At 42.7% G+C, this 23,627-nt stretch overlaps 1 pseudogene; it reads left to right on the top strand.

The window, feature by feature from the left end:
- LOC120846779 overlaps positions 1-23,627 on the top strand; it is a 78,842-nt pseudogene that overhangs the window by 25,092 nt on the left and 30,123 nt on the right.

Here is a 23,627-nt window from a genome sequence, read left to right as displayed (position 1 = left end):
TCGCGCCTCCAATATTTATATTACACCCCCGTCGAAGCCAGCAGCAATATACGTCTACATTGCTCAGGTTGACCGGCCGCAAAAATACGCATTGTCTCCGTTCAGAATTCGAAGCAAAGTTCAATGCAGAAAGGTTCTGTGTGAATCTCAGATGAAGACTCCCTTCAGTTTGCCTCCGTGCTGCCGGCTAGAACTATTTGATTTTCCTGCTTTTACCACAGTGTCGGGTTTTCTACATCATGGTCATACTTTTATTCAGTAGTTCACCTAATAGCTAGTCAACTAAGCTCATATTTCAACCCGAAGAATATACTAATATTGCTTTAGTGGGACAATATAATACATAACCTGCTCATCAAAATGACTTCTCGATTGCTACTAAAACCTGAATTGAGATACGAGTATCAGCTGCTTAGTGGGGCGCCGGCGGGTTAACATGGTCCGTGGCTCAAGAAGCGCTTGCTTAATTTTCGTAATTTTCCTGCAGCCTGTGATGGTGACCGAGCAGACGACTGGAGCTGTTTCTTAAACGCGGATACACACAAAAGCTCGATTTCGCGGACTGATAAGTCGCATGGTCGAGGCATGCGAGTTAGCTGAAAATTACTCTCGGTGGAACAATTCTGTAGTCATCGCCGCTTTTCTTAGATGATCAAAACTGATTAGTATATTAGCGTCTCGCCGGAGCCTATACTTTCGGTTTTAAACGAAACCTCCGAAACGAAAGTTTAACATGAAAAGAACAAAAAAACAAAAAAACACCGGGAAACCAAAACTACGGTTCGCAAGTTTATGTGCACCGGTTACACTTAACCGTCTTAGTTCAAATACCCATAAAATTGGTCATTAAACACAAGAAAAGCTGTTAAATTGACCGCTCCACCTGTTCAGGCGGCCCGAGTAGCCCGGTCGAGTCGACGCGACCTGGACTCAGCCGCCATGTTTGTTTGGTGGTGGCGCCACCTATAGGTTGCTGGAGTCGCGAATAGAGAATTATGGACCGCGATAACTGCGGAAGGATTGGGGAAACAATTTAAAACTTTTAACGTGCTCAAAGCTATATATTCCCTTTGTGCGACTATCATTTTAAATATTTGCACAGAGGGCAAGCCAGTACCGGTATTTGAGGAACACTGTTGATGTACACCAGCGATATGAGCTGAATCAATTCTACCTTGCAGCACCCTAAGTCAATTCGAGGTGAAGGGAAAGTACTGAATATAAACAGGAACAGGCATAATAGAGGCGTGAGGTCACGACGAGTTTACATATCTGATAATAAAAATAATTATAATTATAATCTTTATTTGCGAGGCAAGGTGCACTGGGTGGCTCACAAGGCTAGGTAGTGAGGTAAGGACCCCTATGCGTGAGTGTCTGCTAGCCAGCCAGCCATAGGTTTAGCCGATGACAGTGCTCCTCTAGCAGTTTTAGAATCGGCGTGACCTTGCGCTTCCGGCACTTCGCGGTTGGCCTTATCGGTTTGTTACGTCGGTTTAAGGTGAAACAAAAGAAGGTTCAACCTTCTACTCTTTAAATATTCCCGGTCAGGCTTGTTAGTTCACGCTATTTACAAAAGATGATGCGGAGCGATGTCGTTTTGGGGAATCTGCGATCAATATGGACGAGTGGTTGACCGGGGGCGGGGGGGAAGGAGGGGGGGGGGGGGGGGGGGGAGTCTAGGACGAGAAGCACAAAAGTTGAAGTGTTCCTGGTACTGCAGCATAGCTTGAATTAAAAAAATTCATTTTTCAATATTTGTTTGGTAAAATAATGAAATTGTATAAACAAATGTGATTTGTTTAAGCATTAATGCGCTTTTCAACCTATAAAGCTTAGAAATCTGGGCTAAACCTGGAATTTGCAGTAACGGTCCAAAATAAATGAATAGTTTGGCTTTGGTGGGAATTGCAAAGTTGTCTGGAAGGAAACGATCTGCCAAAAAAATGTCAACATGCGATAACCAAAACATAATAAGGAACAATTGCGCCGGAGGCAGAAACCATCAGGTGCTCTTGGAAATTGGATTTATTTGATCATTTGACGAATTAAACTAGGCTTCACCAACTGGCAGTTCTGCTGCCTCAGGCTGACAAGTACCTTGATTTCTTAAGCTTAATACACCGATAGATTGCGTCGTACGCTTTTACATCTACAGCTTTTTTTTTTTTTATCCCAGCTGTAGGTATTATTTTTATATGGTTCTTGAGCTTAGTACTATATACAGAGGGTGCCTCCGGAAACGCGGACAAAATCGTTCCCGCGAAACCGCTCATCAAACAGAAAAATGTTGCTGCCATAGTGGTCTGCGGGATATGTCCCGTTGAGGAAAATTATTCGCTTTCGATATAATTGGGAATCAATTAATTTTGAGTAATTAAACTGTTACTCATATAACCTAAAGCGATGGTTTCAATTAGAATCTGGCTGGGCATTATCGAAAACTACTAGATAGACCCACATCAGTATGATTTAAGGCACGCCCAGCATTTTACGGCGTTCCGAAGGCGATGCTCAATTTGGGCGCGTTTTTTGGCTTCGATTTTTATCGGATCACATTTCTGCGGCAGAAATCTAGCCCACCCCCCCCCCCCCCCTCCCTCCCCTGTCTAAAACGCACAACGTGCGTGCAACGCCACGGATCGCACGTAGAAGAGGCTATATAAGAAAGCCTCCGGCCTGTTCATGATGTTTGCCTTTTTCACGTGGGTGCTGATGTTAAATAAAAAATAATAGACCCAAAATTAAATATTACCCATCTATATTGAACGCTAATAATTTTCCTCAATGGGCCGTTTGCCACAGACCACTACGGCATCGACATTTTTCTCCGCTATGCGTGGTTTTCGGGAGGAACGATTTATCTTGCGTTTACGAAAAAACCTTGTATATTGTTGCGTTTGATTTTTGCCCCATGGAATTTCTATTTGAAAAATGTATGCATAAAACTGCAAATGTTAAAATTGGGGCATCGAAATTAATTGTGAGATTGGAATAAGCAGTGCAGATTCGTCAGTGTTTTCCTTTCATAGCCATCGATACAGTTGTTTCTGATACGGCTATATGACTCCACCGTATCGTTTCAGAACAAAGAACCCGTAGTAATAAAAACTGAATTCAGTGTTCCCGTACACACAAGGGTTGTGAGCCGTAACATTAATTGTGCTGACTTGAATAAAACAAGTTTGGTGTGAATCGTTAGGTTTAAGAGCTTTTCTGTTCGTAAATTCATCAAAAAGGGTGTAGCTGATATACACTCGTCAACTCAATATTTCATTATTTCAGACCCCAACAGATGTTGATTGGATCTCTCCGAGTAGGCGTAAGAAACGTTTATTGATCGTCGCCACAAACTTTCCGGTATGTGATTCTCACGACTGCGTGCATCTATACTTACCTGGCGGAGGTGGACATCTTATCAGGCATTCATTTAAAGTCTCGTAATTATGCATTCGACACTCTTCCTTAACTCTAAATGACACACATCCCGCAGTTCGATTGTAAGCGTAACGAGTAAATGCAGTTCCAAGGCAGTCTGGGTGCGGCGTTTGGCATTTTGGATACAAATGGCCATTGTCAATGGGGTGCCCTGCATAAATATAAACAAATATAAATCTCAAAGACGTTTAGGATGTTCAGCACAAAAGAAAATCGGTATTCGATTATCGCATTAAAGTCTCAGTTTTACTATACCCAACAAAAGGCCTAATTATTTTTTCTTCTACTACAAGAGGGCACAGCTTTAGGTTTTAGAGGCCGCACTACATTTAGCGGCACTGTAGTACGTATATAAATCTGGTGAGTTCTTGGATTGATAATGCCCACCACCTGCGCCAATGTTCGTGCGGGGTGGGAGCACGTGCCTAAAATAAGCTCTGGCTCTTGTACACTCAGTTATCTGCAATAGCTTGAAACAAGAACATATATTAACAGTACTATACCCAACAATAGGCCTAAAGATTTTTTTCTACTACATGACGGCACTACATTTAGGGGCACTGTAGTGTATATATATAAATTTGGTGAGTTCTTGGACCATCTGCGCCAATGTTCGTGTGGCGGGAGCAAGTACCTAAATTAAGCTCTGGCCCGTGTAGACTCAGCTGTCCGCAATAGCTTGAAACAAGAAAATATATTAACAGGAAGCTGAAGACGCCAGGTATATACAGCTTTAACGTCATGTTTTGTGTGCGGTATATCAAATTAACAGGCACCAGTGATAAAGTATGCAAAAGGCTTTGTCACTAAAAGCGAATTATAAGTTTGCACACTCCGGTCCGTTCCACACCTTAAGCTGAAATATTTTTTGAGATGTATGAATTCATACTCAAGGCAGATTTATTAATTGCGTAAGTTGGCCGTGAAATTATGTTAAAGATTATTTTATGCACTTCACACAGCCATACTACCTATTGATTCTACCTCAAAACGCTACACATCTACCAATGACGTTTTTCGTCCACTGCATTTTTTCACGGGCAGATGCGTGTTTTTTTTGTTTTTTTGTTTTTTGTTTTTTGTGTGCTTTTTTGTGTTTTCTTTCCAAAGATGGAAGTTAATGCTGCAACGCTCTTGCCATAGCTGTGGTGATCTCCCCGGGGTGAGTTCATAGTGTTCGGCTTATGGACTGGACACAACAGCGCTCAGCCTGTACTTAGAACCAGAGTGTCGAACCGATATTTTTATCGGTTCGGTTCGGGTTCGGGTTCACGGCTTTCGGTTCAGTTCCGGTTCAGTTCCGGGCGCAAAAAATAACGGTTCAAACCGGTTTGAACCGGTTCGAACCGGTTTGAACCGCTAAATTGAGAATATATTTTCCGCGTTGTTCTGTCAATATTTAGGCCGTGAAACTAACTGCTGTAAACGATCTGATTTTTGCGAGAACCCATTTTTGAGAATTTCGCGAATCGCCTACAATTCGCGAAAAATGGGTCCCGCGAACAATTTCGGTAAAATGTAAACACATTGAAATTTATATTGAGATTCCACCGTGGTCGAGAAAATTACAACCCGGGAATTATTCCAAAACTTCAGCTTTGACCTAAATCGCGAAATATTGAGCCCACGAAAAATAAGTCGTTTACAGTATATAGTTTTCTTTTCTTTTTTTATCGTTTGTTCAATCCAGTTTTATTTTCAGGTACAAAAATTATAAAATTCTGTTATTTATTCCTGCACAACAAGAAAAGAAAATCTACATTAACATACAAAACGTCGAGTTTATACGACTCAACATCCCTTCGTTTACCAGAGTCACATACATTGTACCTGAATCGAAATATTTTCGCGAAGTGAAGTAGGTTGCCTAAAATACCCGTGATTGGTACAACTTTGTATCGCAGTATCAGATGTTGAATCGTGGTTTTGCCCTTGAACTAAGTAATTAATTACAGTGAATAAAATCATGAAATGGGCACCTCGTCGCCATATATACCATAAAATGTGTTTTACGGAATACGTTTCACAATATATGATGATGACGAGACGACTGAGCTTAAGGCAATATAATTTTCAAAATGTCCTTCCAGTCTATATTTTATAGAAACACTAAGCGACAATCGCAATGCTTGTTTTTCTAACTAGCATGGTTTGCTCTCAGCACCATGATGCGGGCGACGAATCATGCGAAAAGGAGTGGCTGAAATTGTTCACTCTAATATATGAGCACCTTCGTACTCAGATCGAATCTGACCTAAAACAGTGCTTACCCATGTGTACATTTTCTTATATTGGATAAACTGGCATAGCCTGGATGTTGTGGTTTGCTCTTGACAAAATGCCGGTCAATTTAATTTGCAAATGAGCATCACCCTCGCTAATTGATGATTTTTGTTAAATAGAACAGAGTGGTATTTCGTGCTCTACTCAATTCGGAAGCTACTTAATCGGACACTTTCTGAGAGTTTAAGTGTGCAATCGTCATAGTTCCACCATTCGTTCCAGTAAAAAAACGCGATAATAAAAACGCATAAAAAAGGCGATAATAAACTTCTATATATTTGAGAAGTTATATATGCGTGAGGAACATATAGGTATTTAAATTAGCTTCGAAATAAAAAAAAAATATTTAAACCTTTTCCAAATCACATATAACGTGTCTATAGAGGATAAAAGCGCCGAAAAAGATTTGCAGAACATCTTTCAGATAATTTAAAGGTGCATTTACTTATATGTCTTTGAGGTGAGGATCTTCTATTTATGCTGCCAAATATTCAGACAGGAATTAAGTATATTTTTATTATCATCGATAAATTTGACTTTATGAAGTTCACATAACCGCCTGAGACCGACACGGAAGGACGATACTCGAAAATACGCCAGCTGTTGAGTCTTCGGCAACGTGCTTTTGTTAGCTCTTTTGCAGTGTAAAATACTGGGTTGCAGGGTATGCCAAAAAACACCGTGGTCACATGATATATCGGAAGGCAAATACACGAAATGGGCAGAAATAAGGAGATGACACGCATTTTTTTCTAAATAATCCCTTACACAACGCTTTACTGCAAAAAGAGATGCATAGAAATGCATAAAATGATATTCCTAATTAAACATAGATTCCGCGCAGGGCAAACGAAGATTTTATAAATCCTAATATAAATCACTTTTGGGCATCAGCTTACCTCAGCTCGAAACGCCGCGAGATACTACCTCGGGAGGCTAATATTATCTTAGGTTTTACGTGCACTTGTTTTGGAACCTTACTTCACGACTCTGTTCTTTATCAGTCATGTGCTCCAACATCTCATTAGGCTGCCGTATATCATCGCGAGACTGCTATAAATACTACACAACTTTACACCTTGGACGTCTACTGCTGGTGTTGCGAACGTCGCACTTCACCAGAAAGCTGAAGTATTTAACATGGTTTGCACGTGACGTAATCGCACTAGATAGTGGTTGTCATTGCGAGTTGTTCTTGCTGAGAATATCAAATTCGGTGGGGCAAAATGCACGCTGCAAAAGTTTCGCGCTCAGTGCAAGCTGTGTATTTGAGAGGCACACATTTTTCTTGTTGGTGCATCGGCGTTAGGCACGGCGCGAGTAACTCGCACGACGAAAACGTACTTTCTGGCAAGAGTGTTTTTACAAATAAAAGTTTTACCAACTACCCATCTGTCATTACCGTTTCCAGGCCACGCTTTGTAGTCTGCGCCGAAAATGCGGGGCAGAGGAATCTTTACGACACAGTATGCTTTAAAACTACCCCCCTCCCCACTCCTTTTTTTTTTTAGTTGTTCCTCAAGATACTTTTTGTTCCTCAGGGATTGCCTGCTCCGTATTGAGTGGTGTTCACTCGACAATTATATTTGTGTCACTTGTTAACAGTAATTCTTCCTTGCTTTTACTTTGCACCACACTGTGAAGTTTAAACAAAATACAGGGCGGTCGAAACTTGGAGAACTTGAGAACGACACTCCTGTGATACTTAGAGCGGCTGCTATCCCCCTGAGGCCACTAGGATCTTTCTTTTCAGGTATCCCTCCCGTACACACTAATAGTTTCATGTAACGTCGGTCTAATACGTCACATTTAGACCCTTTATCACTTCTATTCTCGGGACAACTTTTTGAGGCAGTTCAGCAATAACGAAAACATGTTTGGGAGCCTCAAGGGTGTGCATACATGTAAAATGGGTCGTGCAGCATTTTTTTTACCTTAAGTTCAATAAATACCGCTAAGATGTAATCCCTCACGTTGATAACTTACAAAAGCATCCATTAGTTTGCCCGTCCGCGAAATGGCAGACAGTCGAAAGAAAGAAATGAAATTGCTTTCCCCTCCTCAACTCGCAATTAGAACTATCAGCCACGTGATCTGATCCTAATATACACACCGTCAGTGTTTATCATAGTCATACGCAGGGTTGGCAAAGCAGAGAGCATGGGCTGATCTTCAGATATAGTTTTAGTTGGGCTACAATGTCCGAGCCCCACTAAAGCGACAAACAGAAACAAACGACAGCGGCTAGCCTTAAACCAGAGTATTTCGCGATTTGACAGGCTTCGTAGAATAAAGAAGGCTATGCTCAAACATGAGTATCATGCACACGATGGTACCATTTGCAGGCTTGTAAACGCTCGTGCTAACTTCTCGAGCGCCGAACAACTCAAAGCCGTATAAAGGTACCATCGCGAATATGCTGCATGTGTCTGAGGCTTGTCGCTGTCGTTTGTTTCTGTTTCTAGTTCTAGTGGGACTCGGGCCCATCATAATCTTTGAGTTGAACACGAGCCGTCACCCGAATGTTTGGCGATGCTGGTTGTCATGAACCATAGCATTCGACTCGGGATCATGACAATCGGGTACATCATGGTGTCACACGACTCTCAGTGCGAAGTTGTGATGGCATGTGACGTCACGGTATCAACAACGTTAATAGATCTAGCGATGTCCTTAATTTGAATCTACGCGGTGAGTCACGTGACGTCACGGGGTCACGTGATGTGACATTATTTGACAGCATGTCTTGACATCATGACGTCACGTCACGATGTGACACATGGCTAATCACAGTGCCAATAAGAAAGCGCCGCAGAAAACCAGGATTTATTATACATTGCAATTTTGTATATGACGATTTGATCAATAAAGAAACACAGCTGCCAGTTTTTTTATTCCCAAATAATAAATTTGTAATACTAACAAAAAAAAAAAAATACCGCGAACCGTTTCGAACCGGTTACCGTTATATTTTTCTCCGGTTCAGTTCCGGTTCAGTTCCAAGATGGCGGCGAAGATTTCGGTTCGGTTCAGTTCCGGTTCGGCTAAAAATAACGGTTCTGTTCCGGTTTTCGGTTCGGTTCGGTTCCGGTTCGACACCCTGCTTAGAACAAATGCATCAGTGCCAGATCGAGTCAGGCCTCGTAATAGCATACTGCGTGACTGTAATCCTTGTACCGGAATCATGTTCGGGGCATATCTTTTGCCTTCTTTAATGTCAATTCCAGCGGATAAAAAATTATCTAAGTAAACAAATAAAACAATTGTGAAGGGGCTATACAGGTTTTTATAAGACCCTGATTTTCTTACTTTTTTGCATGGGCTTCATTTTTTTTTTATCCTCAGGCACACGCACTAATGTTGCCCCGCACAATAGACTTGCACCACGGAGAATTCTAGATATGTGAATCCTGTAGTGGACTTGCGTTCAAAAAATCGACCGTAAAGGTCTGTAAAGGTCTGTAGATACATTTTCATGCATGATGGAGTGCACCGAAAACAGGAATTCTCAACGTTTCAGAAGTCGCATTGTTACGACTTAGTCTCTTTACGATAGGAAACGTTTCGAGACAAACTAATGTAATGTGATTTATAATAATAATAATAAATATTTATTTTCAAATGCCCAAAAAAGTGAAAGCCGTTTACAACTCCCTGTAACGCCGAATTGGAGCGCAGCTCTTGAGGAGGAGGAGTGAAGGGTACTGAGGGGAGGGTAGACCCCTCCTCCTCCTCCTCCCCTCATTCTTTGATATGCTCCGGGGGGGGGGGGGGGTCAGGTGACCTCAGGGGGGGTGTCACGTGACTTCGGGGAGGGGGGTCACGTGACCTCGGGGAGGCGTAACCTGGGGTGACCTTAGGGGGTCACGTGACCTTGGGGTGTCGCGTGGGGGTCACCTTGGGGGTCACGTGACCTTGAGGTGACCTTGGGAGGGGTCACGTGGCCTCAGGGGGTCACGTGACCTCAGGGTGTCACGTGACCTCGGGTGTCACGTGACCTTGGGAAAAGGACCACGTGACCTCGTGGGTCACGTGACCTCGGAGGGGTAACGAGACCTGACGGTCACGTGACCTTCAGGGGGTCACGTGGGGGTCACCTTGGGGATCACGTGACCTTGAGGTGATCTTGGGAGGAGTCACGTGACCTCGGGAGGTCACGTGACCTTGGGAGGTCCCCCTTGGGGTCACCTTGGGGGACACGTGACCTTGGGATGACCTTGGTTACGGCGACGCCGACGGCGACGCCGCTCAAGCCGGAAACGGGCGCCTAAGAGCTGCGCTCTAAAACAACCAACAGGTCGTTTCTTTGGTACACGTAATAAATGAGGAATTAAGATAACAGAGACATGGCAAAAATACACAAACGTTACAAATTGGCAACAAGTACTTTCATTTTCATCGCGAACACCCGAGAGTCGTTAAATATATCCACTTCAGTATTGTTGATGCGGTTAAAAAGCAGTTGGCAGCGTGATAAAGGCGAGAGATCACAGACAGTATTAATGTAAAAAGTACAATGATTTCTAGTGGGTCGGGAGGGAACATGTAAATTAACATCACTTAAAAGCGAGCCACAATCAGATACACCGTTTACTAACTTATGAAAAAAGACTAAGTCACGTTCCGCTATTCTATCGGACAAGTTTGTCAACGAAACTTTTTTAAGAAGAAATTCATAATCAAAATAGAAGCGACGATGAGAGTATCGATCATACACAATGCGTATTAACCTCTTCCGTACATATTCAATGTTCAATGCCTGAGTTTTATTTAACGCATTCCAAGGTACTGAAGCAAATTCAAATCTAGACCTGACTAGGGCACAAAATAACCGAACCAAGGAAGCCGGGTTATTAAAGTGCTTCGTAATACAAGATATAACACCAGGCATTCTTGTTGCACTGGCAACGACAAGTGACGTATGGGCAGTAAACGTTAGAACATTATCAAGGTATACGCCAAGGTCTTTTATAACAGAAAGACGTTTGATAGGCATCCCCTCTAAAACATAATCGCAGTCTATTATAGTGTGAGGCCTTGAGAAAGATATGACTTTTGTTTTCAATGGATTCAGAGATAAGTTATTCGCTGTTCACCAAATAGCAATCTGTGAATCATCATGCTGTAGAGCGTTGCAGTCGATAGAAGAGTGAATATTCATAAAAAGCTTGATGTCATCGGCTAACAACAAAATTTGAGCGTTATCAACATATGACGGCAAGTCGTTGATGAATTTCAAAAACAACAACGGGGCAAGGATGGAGCCTTGAGGGACACCAGATGTGGAAAAGAAGTGGTCAGAATGAGTGTTTTGTTCACGACCTGTGTTCCGTCGAGATGATAAATAACCACGGAACAAGTTACATAGCTCTGGGCAACAACCATATGACTATAATTTGTGTAACAGCAATTCATGGTTTACTTTATCGAAGGCTTTAGAGATGTCAAAAAAGATACAATGAACTTGTCCTCTGTTTGTAACAACAGGGGCAGAGTAATTTAAGAAAGAGCAAAGATTTGTTTCAACCGAACGTCCCATCAAAAAACCATGCTGACACTCTACAAACTTATGCCGAAAATAAAAAAAAAGAGTCCGGGAATACATGAACCGATCAAAAACTTTAGAAAATCCAGATAGCAAAAATATTGGGCGGAAGTTGCTTTTCACAGAGCTGTCACCTTTTTTTCAAAACTGGTACAACAACCGCTTTTTTTTTCAAAGGGAGGGAAAAACACCAGAAGTAAGAGGGAGGTTGAAGATGTGCAACAAAATAGGTATAAATAATTCGCTACATCCCTTAAAAATAAAGGATGGAATAGAGTCAGGTCCTATAGATAGCTTCGGTTTTATTTTTTTTTATTGTTTCCGCAATTTCAACGGCACCTACCCTAATACCAGACAAGAAATCATGGCAGTTGGCTTTTATTTCTCTCGGCTGAGTGCTGACAGGTTGAATAACAACTACTGAAGTAATCAGCAAAAATATTGGCAACAAATAAGAAACTATGTTCAGCAGCAACCGCGTATTTGTTTAGTTTTGGTCTTATTTACTGATGCCTTCATTAATATATCTCCAAAACAGTTTAAATAAAAGGGCTTTCACGTTTTATCAGCCACATAAATTATATATCCTTAAAACGAAAACTGCGGAGCTCGAAACGAGCACACGTTATGAGAACTCCTTAGTAAAAACGCAATTCAATGCAACTGAAAGGCACAACACTGATTTCAACAAAACATTTCCTGGGTCAAAATTGGAAATATTTTGGGTTAGAAATAGCAAATACATCTCTGGTAAATCTGCATTTCTAAACAAAAATAAATCAGTTTCGTTAGTACCATAATGTAGGACAACCTAATATTTTTTGGAAAGTTATATCACTTTTTGTTTGTATGTTTTTGTGTAGGTTATTTTAATTCATTTTATAAGAATTGTAATTTACAATTTGAAACTAAGGTAATTATTTCACCTCTGCTGTTTGCCTACTCTAAAAAATAATGCTTGTGAACGATATGTTTGTTTTAGTTTTGAGCTGACCTACATGAATATCCGAACAGTTCCCCTCCAGTATTATTAAAGCCAGCTGTTTTGCGTTTCCTGCCACATCACCAAGCCTATACTGGAGGGCACCAAATACGCAATTTATTTTCAAATTCAGATTTAGCGCCAAAAGGTTCAATCAAACTCTGATTTGTCGTTCAAAAACTAAGATTTCTCACTGTAACACCATCGCATTATTGTTTCGTCTCGGCGACTGAATGAGTTATTCTGCCGCAGATATAGGCCGCTTTGCTCCGGACGTGTATTGAATAACCCACAACGTGTTACTGCCGTCTCCAGCTTGAGTCAAAACAATCGCTCTTGAGTAAATATTCGCTATATGTGGTAACCCCTAGAAGTACTATGTTAGGACATAATAAATAAAATGTAGTGGCGATGTCTCAATTGAAATTGAACACGAGTCTGGTTCTGGGTGTTTTTTGCTTTGTTTTGTGGCACATTTGTTGAGCTGTCCTAGATGAATACACCCACACACTTCTCCTTGGATATTTTTAAAACCAGGTGTTATGCGTCTTCTGCCACCTAATAATCGTGATGTAATCGGCTCTCCTGGAGAAAACTCGATATATCAGTTACTTTTAAAAGAACAATAAAGTATCTTTAAAAATAAACAAAACTAATGAACTTGATTGGCAGTATTAGCACGCTATCAAAAAACGAACCTCTGCAGGTAAGTAAAAAACAGTCCGCTAGACGGATTAGGCTGTGTACTGCAATGTATAGATGTTATTTATTGTTGGCTATATCCCGTATCAGCAAGTGACTTTCTAAGACGCTCCTATTATTATCATATGCCTCTTTAGTACACAGAAAGTAAGATTGATAGAAGCCGATTGCGCGGTCATAGGTACTACCCAAAAAGGCCAGTGTTTTTACCCGAAAGCAGAAACACGTTTCTTTGTTGCACTTAGGCAGGTTTAAAACAAAAGCTACAAATAAAGTGCTGAGTAACATTTCAAAAAATTGGATTTCTTACTATGCTACAGTATTATGTTTTCTTTGCGTCACCAGATTTCATCATCCTGCTGTAAAGGATGGAACCATTTTCTGTGGGCATTTATTTTTTTAGTAACTTGCCGCGTGCGTTACTGCTTGTGTGGGAACAATCGCTTTCGAGTGAAAAATCGCTAGAATTTATGGTAACTCCTAGATAAGTTATTTGCACACATGAGAAATTTAACGTATCAGCCATGAAAAGGCACACTTACCCGTATACACACCTGCCACACTAGCGAACGCTACAGCAACGAATAGGCAAAGAACTGCAATGGTTGCTTTCATCTTTGACGATAGGCGTCGACGATGCCATTGGGAGGAGGGGGATGCTCTTATATACTTGTCCGTTAGTAAAGAAAGTCTCTATTTTAAATTTTTCTTTACTTTATTCAAGACAGAGCAACACCCCCTGCGCCTTTTGTTGTCAAGGTTAGTTTGAAATGGGAAACATTGTTAACAATATCTCGCTGTATGTTTGTAAAAAAATATATATGTATACCTATATTGTTCTGTGTATATTGAATTGTAAATAGTGCGTCATACGTGACAAAATTTAGCAGGGTTCACCTTGAGGACGTTGTACGTATTGGTTTGTCTCAACTGACTTTTTGTTTGCTATATTTTGAATTAAAATATAAAAAAATCTCTATACAACAAGGTAGTTTCTAAGGCTACATTTCATTCAAATGCGAAGCGTTTTGTTAATATAAAATAACAGTGCGTGTTATTGTTTGGACTCCGATCTCCAGGTTCGACAAGATTAACACGTTGTAGATACCGCAAGTTCTACGTCACGGGAAGATTGTTTGTCTAAATTTGTTTTAACAACGTTTACATTTATTTTTCTTGAAGACATTTGACGCTGGATTAATTGCGTCCAGCGTCAGATACAAACAGAAAAATTGACATTTTCCTGAACTTCGTTTTCATGTGTTGCGTGAAACAATGCATGAATTGTGGACATTGGAAAAGGTATAATGTTTAAAAACAGTTTCAATTACTAAACCTAAATTCGGGTCAAGGGCAAATTTTATTAACACTCAAATTACAGCAAGCGGAGATTCCACCTTGGTGTAATTTCAGTGAAAAGTATTACAATTTCAAAATATATTTAGATGGAGTAGATTATTGATCTAATATTTGATATGCCTGCCAAGAACGTATATTTAGACTGTATGAAAAAACAGTTAATCTTCAACTAATTTATTTACTCTATTTACATAAAACTAACATAACGACACCTGCGGCCGGGTCCGGAGCTGAGCTCGCCGGGCTTAGAGATGTTCGTTCTGCTTGTGTCTCGCTGAAGCGTTCCTGTCGTTTCAGCGTATGTATTTTTTACCCGTATTGACCCCTCAGGCTGGATCCCTGCTTTTTCTCTGAAATGTTTTAAAAATTTCATACTGCCTCTTTGAACCCTCCTGTGAGGTCCTTGTACCTCCCCAGACTTCGCGTGCTTTCGTAATTTGAATATTAAGAATATCTCTAATTTATAACACTTGGCAATGCTCACATTCCGGAAGAACCTTTCCGGTAAAACATATAAAACCGAAGTAGTAAACATGAGCCTCACAAACAAACATTATTTAGTGCTGACTATTGTAGATCCCCAACTGAGCGTCATCGCGGGCCACAAGCGAAAATATGCCTCGCGGTTAATACTGCGCATTGTTCACACTGTGCTAGCATTATAATTGTTTTGTAAGCTGTATTTGAAACGTACGTTCTAATAATAAATAAAGCGCTAAAAATCTAACACTAGTTAATATTACTGCACATAAGCGCGTCAACGCCAATATGTAAAAAAAAAGATTGACATTTCTGTTCTCGTTTGTTTTGCAAACGGTACTTCAGACAGAACGAATATACTTCAAAGTAAATTAATTCTTGTGACTATAGTGCATGGAAATGTCCCTGGGCCTGGAGTTGTCATTCAAGCTGAAACCGATTGTTTTTTTTTAAGAGAGCGGGTTATGTGACTTCTGAAGCCTTCATGCACAAACTGCAGTTCTGAACACAATTCTTTTAAGCAGGTTTCAATTTATGACGAATAAGATGTAAAAACAAATTGCAGGATTTGCTACACCAAGGAAGTAACACCGTTAAGACGTACATCATCTCTCAGTTGCATATACTCAATTCAGTCTTTGCAACGTGTAACGAAGCAGCCATTATTTGCAGCCCACTTCTCTGAGCTTGAGTGCGTAAACGTGCACACTGTTAGCAAAAATACCACGCCCAGACGTGTAAACCGTTGTCCCATAGCGCGGACACGTCAAAACGTGTTCGTTTTACACGCACCCATGTGTTTTATTAGTCTACACACGAAGTGCCGTGTAAACTTAAAGGCCGCCGTACAGTTCGCGCTTTCCACTTTTTCTGCGTTTCCTCCTCTCCTGCCCTCCTTTCCTTCCTACCCCGCCCTCCCCCCCCCCCCCCCCCCCCTTGTTTACCGCCCTCCCCCCCGGGGGGACAACACGGAGAATGGATTAGGAGACGCCTCCGTTAATCCGGCCTAACCCGCCGAAGAGGGGGCCTGCTGCTTGACCAAAAATTATTTCGCTGCCCGAAAAAAAAAAAAAAGAAAACCGCCGCGGGCAGCGACCGATTGCGCTAAGCTGGTATGCATTGGACTAACATTTTTCGAAGCGCGGCTGGCTTAGTGTAGGTCCTATCAAATGGTCCTGCAAGACTTCCCTGTCCGCCACAAGCTAGCCAATAATTCAAGAACATAACGACGGCAGCGTATTCAAACAGTGTAAAATAAAATGTATATAATATTTATAAGAACACCGTTGTCTTCACTGCTTGGCTTTCAAATTTTTAGCGTTGCCAATAATCGTAATCAAACTATTTTTATGAAGACCCCTCGTCGTGCATAGACCCCAAGATTACGCTTACGTGAAACATGATTCTGCGTGGGAGCAACTCGAGCCACCGTAAACTTTTTTTTTTTTTTTTCAACGTGGATTTTGCTTTCTAATTTAGCTGAGGTACCACTGGCAGAACACGAATCGCACACTTGGAAGGTATATACCGTCTGAAAACTCATATGGCTGGTTGAGTGAATGCAATACTATCGCATTCGTTGAAGCTTGATTTGTTGATTCGAACTTCAATAAATCACACGCACCCATTCTCCCTATTCCTGTTTACCCAGTCATAGTCGTTCCCTCACGATGCAATACGAGTACAAGTAACTGCAGTTTATGCACTGTTGACGTTGCACAGCCGTGATCGCACGGTTTTTAGAAGCGCTATAGAACGAGCACAAGCGTCGAATTCCACTACACTGATTGATTGCTATCTCACCGCCGTGACGCCACACGAGAAAAAACGATTTCGTTCTGTCTGGGAAATTAGGAACACGGAAATCAAGCTGTAATCCCGGTGATGAAACAAAGCGAAATGGATCTCTGCAGCCAATACCCAACCGTTTGCGAGGTGACTAGGCGAAAGCGTATATTACCTCCCTGCCTTTGCCCTCTGCACACCGCCAGAGAGAGTCATACAAACTCCTTGTAGCTATTGTCAACACGATTGCGTTTGCAAGCCGGTAGTTTGACTCGGCTGGGATTTGTCCCTTTCATAGCTCTCTATGAAACCAGAAAGGTAGATACTTTTCTACATTGGGTGGGTTTGCCCGGGGCCTCCAGTTATTTACGGCCAAAATCACACTGGAGGCGCTTCAGCAACGTTCACTCTGGTCGACACACGTGCACTCTAAAAATGCCAGTCGTCTGCCTTCCCAAAAGATACTTGAAGAGCCAATCATAGAAACCGACGGATAACGAGGCCGAAATTATGCTTATGCCTCAAAACAATTATAACACAAATTTGGCCTCGTCATTCCCAAACTGGTGGCCGGACGAAATTCTCTATGCGTATTGCAAGCCAGGATTGGTAATAGTAACATATGATACGTACGGCAGAATTCCTTGCCATAAATGAAATTATTTGGCTGACGCCAAAGTAACGCGAAATAGGTGCAAAGAGTTTTGCAAAAGAGAGCGTGAACCGAAAAAAGGGGTAAAAAAAAAACAGAAGAAAAGGAGAAATAAGAAAAAAAAAATCTCTGGTGACGTGGCCAAAAAAAAATTCTGCTCATGTGCCTTTTATTATCACGTGACCGAACAAAAAAAAGATAAACGAAATAAAAAAAAAACACTAGAAAAAAACCATCCCCTGCCCGGTTTCGAAGCTAGGCCCTCTTGATCGTGAAACTAGCGCGCTATTCGTTGCGCCTAGTTGCGCCAACATAACTTTTTTTTTTCTTTCTTTCTTGCAAGTTGCGCCAACATAACTCTGCCCGTAATGCTCACGCATTTCCACATCATAGGAGAAAGCTTAGGTGCCTTCGTAGTTTTTCATGTATGTGTTATTTTTATTTGTGGCAAGAGTTCACGTTCCAGAATGCTTTTAGAGTTTTGGAGCAAAACGAGTTTTCTTCATCCGAATCACCTTCTAGAGCCAGTAGACCGCACTGGGTCCTCCGGCTAATCAAGCAGCTATTTTCAAATTCTCTGACGTGCCCGTCCTCGCAACCGAGGTAGCCGTTTGACAAGCTCATCTTCCACCTGGTAGCCGGAACCCCCAGCAATGCGGACATGAAGGCTCCCTACCCACGGCAGCTTTGTTCCGTCCCCACTCCCTCTCGAGAGGATGGCTCGCCCCGAGGCTAATCCCATTCTCTAGACGCCCTTTCCACCCAACGCTGGCCCTTTCCCTCCCCGTCTCCAGCTTCGGGAGAGAAGGTTCTTCCCTGCAGAACGTCCCGTTTGTACAGCGGCCTTTAACACGCTACACCGTGTCTGCCTTCCGCAAAACACGGTTTGAGCGTGTTCCTTATGAAACATGGCGGCCAGCAGCCGAGAACAGGCGAGAGACAGGCCCAGCGAGCCGCGTGCCTTTCAACCGAATTGAAAGCACACAGGACGCGTTTGTTCTCATTCGATGTCTTTTATACACAGTAAACAGTCTCCAAGCGGCGGACGTAGCTACGTGCAAATATACGTACGTGCGTCGTCGGCGGTGTCGGTAGCTACGGCGGAGCCGCTAGACTGAAAAAGGAATGCCGAATTCACAAGGATAAATAACTCGAGCGAACTATTTGGAATCGGGCGGTAACTTGCGCCATCTAGCGAGATTTCTAGCAGCCTATACAAAAAGAAACGAGTCTGTTAATACGCTGCGAACGATCACGACTAGACAGCAACTCTACATTGATCGCAGACAGCACGAGGTATTACACCGCACCGACATGTACACAAACACAACAACCGACACTGCGCCCGACACTTCCTACTCGACATTCATTTTACCCCGCGGCGCATATAAGCTAGACATGTGCGGGTGAGCTCTTTGGTCGCTGAGCGTTTCAGATTTATAGAATAAGACACAAAACAAGGCGCAATGGACAGCTGTGTGTTAGAACTGCTTGCATATAAAAAGTCTGGAGGCAAAATCTATAATGTTATGCCGCTGCGACAAATAACGATATATTAACAATAAATTTGAAGCCGGTCGTGAAAAAGTTCAAATTTTTGTTATTTTCTTGCTTGCCCACTATTATGAGCACTCCGACTAGCCTGAATCAGAAAAACAAATTATTGGGATTTTGTCAATAACTATAGAATAATAAATGGAAATGATCCTTAAACAAAGCATTTTTATATATTTTTGTGAAGGACATCCGCCCAACACATCACTTCCACTAGTTGCAGCACGGGAGCAGACGCCTTCACTTTTGGGGCGTTTCGATGCAGTTTGTTGTCGTATGTCGTGTCCGTGTCAAGTGGGGCGGTGCGGCTTGGCAGTTTGTGACCGGTGTTATTCGTGATCACTGATGTGGCGCTGATGCGCCTTTTTTTTTTTTTTATACTGCCACCACCCCGAGCTTTGAAGATTCACGGGCCCGTACCACTGTATTATGCTGAATCGCGAGCTCCTTCTCTGTTGACGTCGTTTTCCTGGTACCACTCGTGGATACTGCAAGCGTTTAAACAGTGTGCACCGTTTCGCCTACATCCCCGGTGACGTACTCAACCTGTTGAAACTTATTGCTTCCGTCATTTGGGATTACGCAAGGCAGTTATCTCGTTGCTCTGGTTTCGGTTATTAAAGCAACGCAAAACGCTCGTAGTTCTCGCCCTTAGTACACGTTGGACATTTTGCACACTTCGACACAGGATAACTGGATAAACGAGGATTTATATTTACTTCAGAGGTCACTCTCGCTGCTTCCTCACCGTTGAGCGGCAGGATCAGATGGCGACAAGCCGCGGATGAAAGGCTTGAGCATCAACAGCCCAAGCGCAATCGGTGCCGAAGCAGGCGATGCGGGCTTCTGTCAACCGGGAGGCCAGCACAAACCGTGACCGTTCCAGCTTTTTGTCATGACACGGTGTTGGAGAGAGCAGGGTGAAATACAACTACTCGGACCACCGAAGCAAACGCACTGCTATCGTAAATCTTGGCTTGTGATTGCGCCATTGTGGATGATCTTATTCGTTGTGCTGAAGAGACGCAAACGACGGGCATAACAAAATCGCTTGCATATTCCGCATACCTCGCAAAAGCATTTACCCAGTCACCTCGCGAAAAGCGCGAAACATGGAGTCTGCACCGTCCTAAACTTCCCCTGTCTTTTACCTGCTTTAGAGCAGTTTGTACCTGCTAGTAGATATGCCTAGTGAAACTAAAACAGGGAAGTGCCAGAGACAAAAGAGACAAAGTTGGGAAAGCTTGCTCGCTCTCTCCAATTTCTCAACTCTCAAGTGATTGTACCATAATAAATGCACCAACGTCTCTTCCCAAAATAAATGAAAAGCAGTACGTTAACTACGCAAAAAATTGTCTCAGTTCATGCATCTGTGGGCAGGAAGGAAATCTTGCCCTAATTTATTCACACCGCATGATGAGCGCAACAAACTCGCACGCGATTTACAGGAAAATATTGATGGTGACTTAAGCTTCCCCTGAAATTCCGTATAACCGGTCGTTTGCAGGACCGAATCATCTTACTCGAGCGGCGCGCGTCGCTGTGCAAACACGTCGCTGTGCAAACGCAGTCCAACTCGAAGCATAAAAACGACAGGTTTAGGACAACAATCCGAAATCCATTGTTCAATTAAAACGACGTAATTTTGTTGAAAATGCCCGCAGCGTTTTACTGATGGTAGGCGTCGGGATACTTCCACATTCTGAAACGGAACGAAGGAAGATTTACTTTTAAAAACGCTCGCTGCGTTCTCCCGCACCAGCTGGACTGGATCAGCTGACGACGACGGGACTGAACCCGTTTAACCTCAACCCCACAACAACCAATTTGCGCTCCGTTTTAGTGTGTGTTTCTACCTCCAAGCACCGCACCAGACACAACGAACGTTTCAGCTCTTTTTCGCATCGCCGTATTCCACCAAACAGAACGAGATCGCTGAAGTCAACGCAGCTCTGTCGTGAACCTTGGCTTGTGGTTGCGCACTCATTGACCCTGTGACTCCCTTCGCTTTCAAAGCACACACGACGATTAAGATTGATACTTTCCGTCTTCCGGGAACATCACAGGGGCACTTCTTCGGTCACGTCTTCGCAATATGTGCTTGCAAACCGACGAGCTTCTCGCGTCTCGACGAACCAAAACAATACCGGCGCCATGTTAAACGTGCGCTGTTGCATGATTTTCTCCGACCACACAAAGACAACGAAAGCAAACCGGCTCTAGCTTCCAGTGTACATCGGCGTTGCGCCGTGGCCATATTTGCTCTGCTTTAAAGATGCTTTAAAGATGACCTACAGATGCAGCAACACTGGCATAAAGTTTTAATATGGCGGCCACCGCGGAGCGACATAAATTCTGAGGAGAGCGCATGGAAAGCGGCGGCACCTTCGCTTGGAGTTCAAGGGTTGAAGCCGAAATGAAACCAACTGCAATGTCACGTGTTCAGATTGAGGGCACGCTTTTTATATCCATCTTAACTGTTTAGAACGAGTAATTAGACCCATATCTTTATTTGTGGTGTCGAAGAAACTATTGTCAAGACCCCTAAAATAAATACAAACGTGGGCGATAAGTGGGAAGCCGCATTGCTACCGACCAGAATCAATGGCACGAAAGGCGGTGAGTGGAGTAAGAGCTGGGTTCGCCCCGTCCCGCGACATGCCGTAATTGCTTTTGGTGCACGTCTGTCTCCGAGACATGTTTCTTTCCGCGGCATTTGTCTCAATGTCCTTTCAGGTGTGTCCCCAAGCATTCCGGTGCTTCGATAGCCGGCAGTGCTGCGGTCGTCGCCGGGTGTGATGCGTGTTTTCGAGGTCGGCTACACGGCTATGCGTGTATCACCGAACCAAAACACGTTTTTTACAACCTCGCATGATTTTTGAACGAATTATACATTATTCAACGTGTAAATTTATGGTAATTTGTGTAAATAGCGTTTTTTTTTACCCCAAACATTCACCAAATACACGGGACGTGCTAACAGTGCACGTGTGTGCGTTTGGGTATCAGTGTGTGTTCATGCGTCCGCGCGCATAGCCGTGCACTTGCGCCTGCGTGTTCCTCCGTAGGTATCTGCGTGTGCGTGCCTGCGTCTGTGAGCGTGTATGTGTAGGCGTGAAACGCGTGTGTGTGCGTCCGTTGCTCTCAGCTGTCGTAGCTAAAATCACAAAATCCTGAAAAGTAGCACCAAGCTCCCCGTATGGTCACCCTCTTGGTTCCTGGAAAGAGCAGGTTCTCATTAACCTTTCCATCCATAGTGAGGCGATCGAAATACGCTGGTGACATCGAGACATCGAGCTTCATAGAGAAGTTTCTTTCATACCGAGAGTGGGCTATCCACTCACCAGTGAAAGAAGCGTACATCTCCGTGCAGCCACCACATTCGGGATCAGTGCTTGGGGACATTGAAACAATTAGTTCCCCGTATTGAACCATATGACATCATTATGAGAGGTCTGTAGAGATACGCATGCTCCAAAAACACTTTTATTGGCGAGGAACGCTTTCAGTACGATGATGCTCCATACTAATATTGAACTGGTTCAGAACGAGCTTTTCGAAGCTACGCAGGTTTAAATGAAGCCAAATGGAGATTGGCAAGGCAACTGAGAAGAGCCAATCATCTTACGCGGTCTTGTCGTCTTTATATTAGTATTTGTTTTTGTCCATGTAGCTGGAAGGGAAGGCAATCGGGCTATATTTCTCAGGATCTACTGACTTTAATATGAGCTAATGAGAGAAAGTTTAAAATCGCCGTGCTGCTCTCTTCAGAAAGATATATTTTAACCGAGACATATGCTCTAAAGTAAAACCAGTAAAACTGAGCCTAGCGAGTCGAAGTATTCTAAAAGCTCGTTCACCTCAGGTTCACTTTCAAGCGAAAACAGCCATTTTTCATCTAGTAAAACACAATACGTTTTCCCTTTAAAGCACCTTGACAGTCACTGAAGACACTTTGTTCCGTATTCATACTTTCGTTTTATTTTGAGTCAAATTATAATAAAAAAATCATAAAAAAGAGGCACGTGTAAAGTGCAACGACGGTGAGATAAAGCGAAAACAATCGTCGCAAGGTCCAACGCAGTCATGCATTTTCACACTGCACCTGGAGGTGGACAAAAGAAACGTTTTTTTGTTTTCTTGCGAAAAGGTCGAAACAGAATTATTCGCATTGCCACTGAGAGAGCGATATAATCTCGTGAAACATTCACTTCTCCGAAAAAATTCTGAAAAACATTTTATGCGGACATCATTATTGGTTAAGGGAAAAAAAATTAAATAAACCAATTTAAATCTTTTTTTATATTTTGCAACACTACTGCGCACACCATCCAAAAATCATTAACAAAATCGTAGACCTACACGTTTCGAGATAAAGAAAAACATTGCATTAGTTTGTTTATTCCCGCTTATATGTGCGTCAGGGCAAAAACAGAATAGTTTTTTTAGGATTAAGTGTCTTTACGTTTCACGTGTTCGAAAGTTCATCTCCTTAGGGAGTTTTCGTAGACCGCGTTTTCCCTCCGCTAAGCCCACCGCAACGAAGAAGCCGCTACTGCGCCTGCGCGCCGATAGCCTTGGCTGTACAGTTCCGGGTATCGTAGCCGGTTGCCGAGACCGTTGCGGGACGGCGAAAACGGTCTACGAAAACTCCCTCTTATTTTCACAATTTGCAAATTTGCTGTCAAATTGTTGTACAGCATTGCTTTTTTTTTTCCCGCCTCCTAATATCGAACGGAATAATTATCACCGTAACCTTACGACAACTTACGTTCTGAGCCCATCTATCAAGTGGTTCAACGTTGTACATTTCTAAACCACACGTTAGGGAGGGTTAGAATAGGGTA

Source organism: Ixodes scapularis, unplaced genomic scaffold (assembly GCF_016920785.2).
Source record: "Ixodes scapularis isolate PalLabHiFi unplaced genomic scaffold, ASM1692078v2 PGA_scaffold10__122_contigs__length_95168666, whole genome shotgun sequence".
In the NCBI taxonomy this organism is placed as follows: domain Eukaryota; kingdom Metazoa; phylum Arthropoda; class Arachnida; order Ixodida; family Ixodidae; genus Ixodes; species Ixodes scapularis.
Note: the sequence above shows the minus strand (reverse complement) of the source record. Positions and strands in the feature narration are given on the sequence as shown.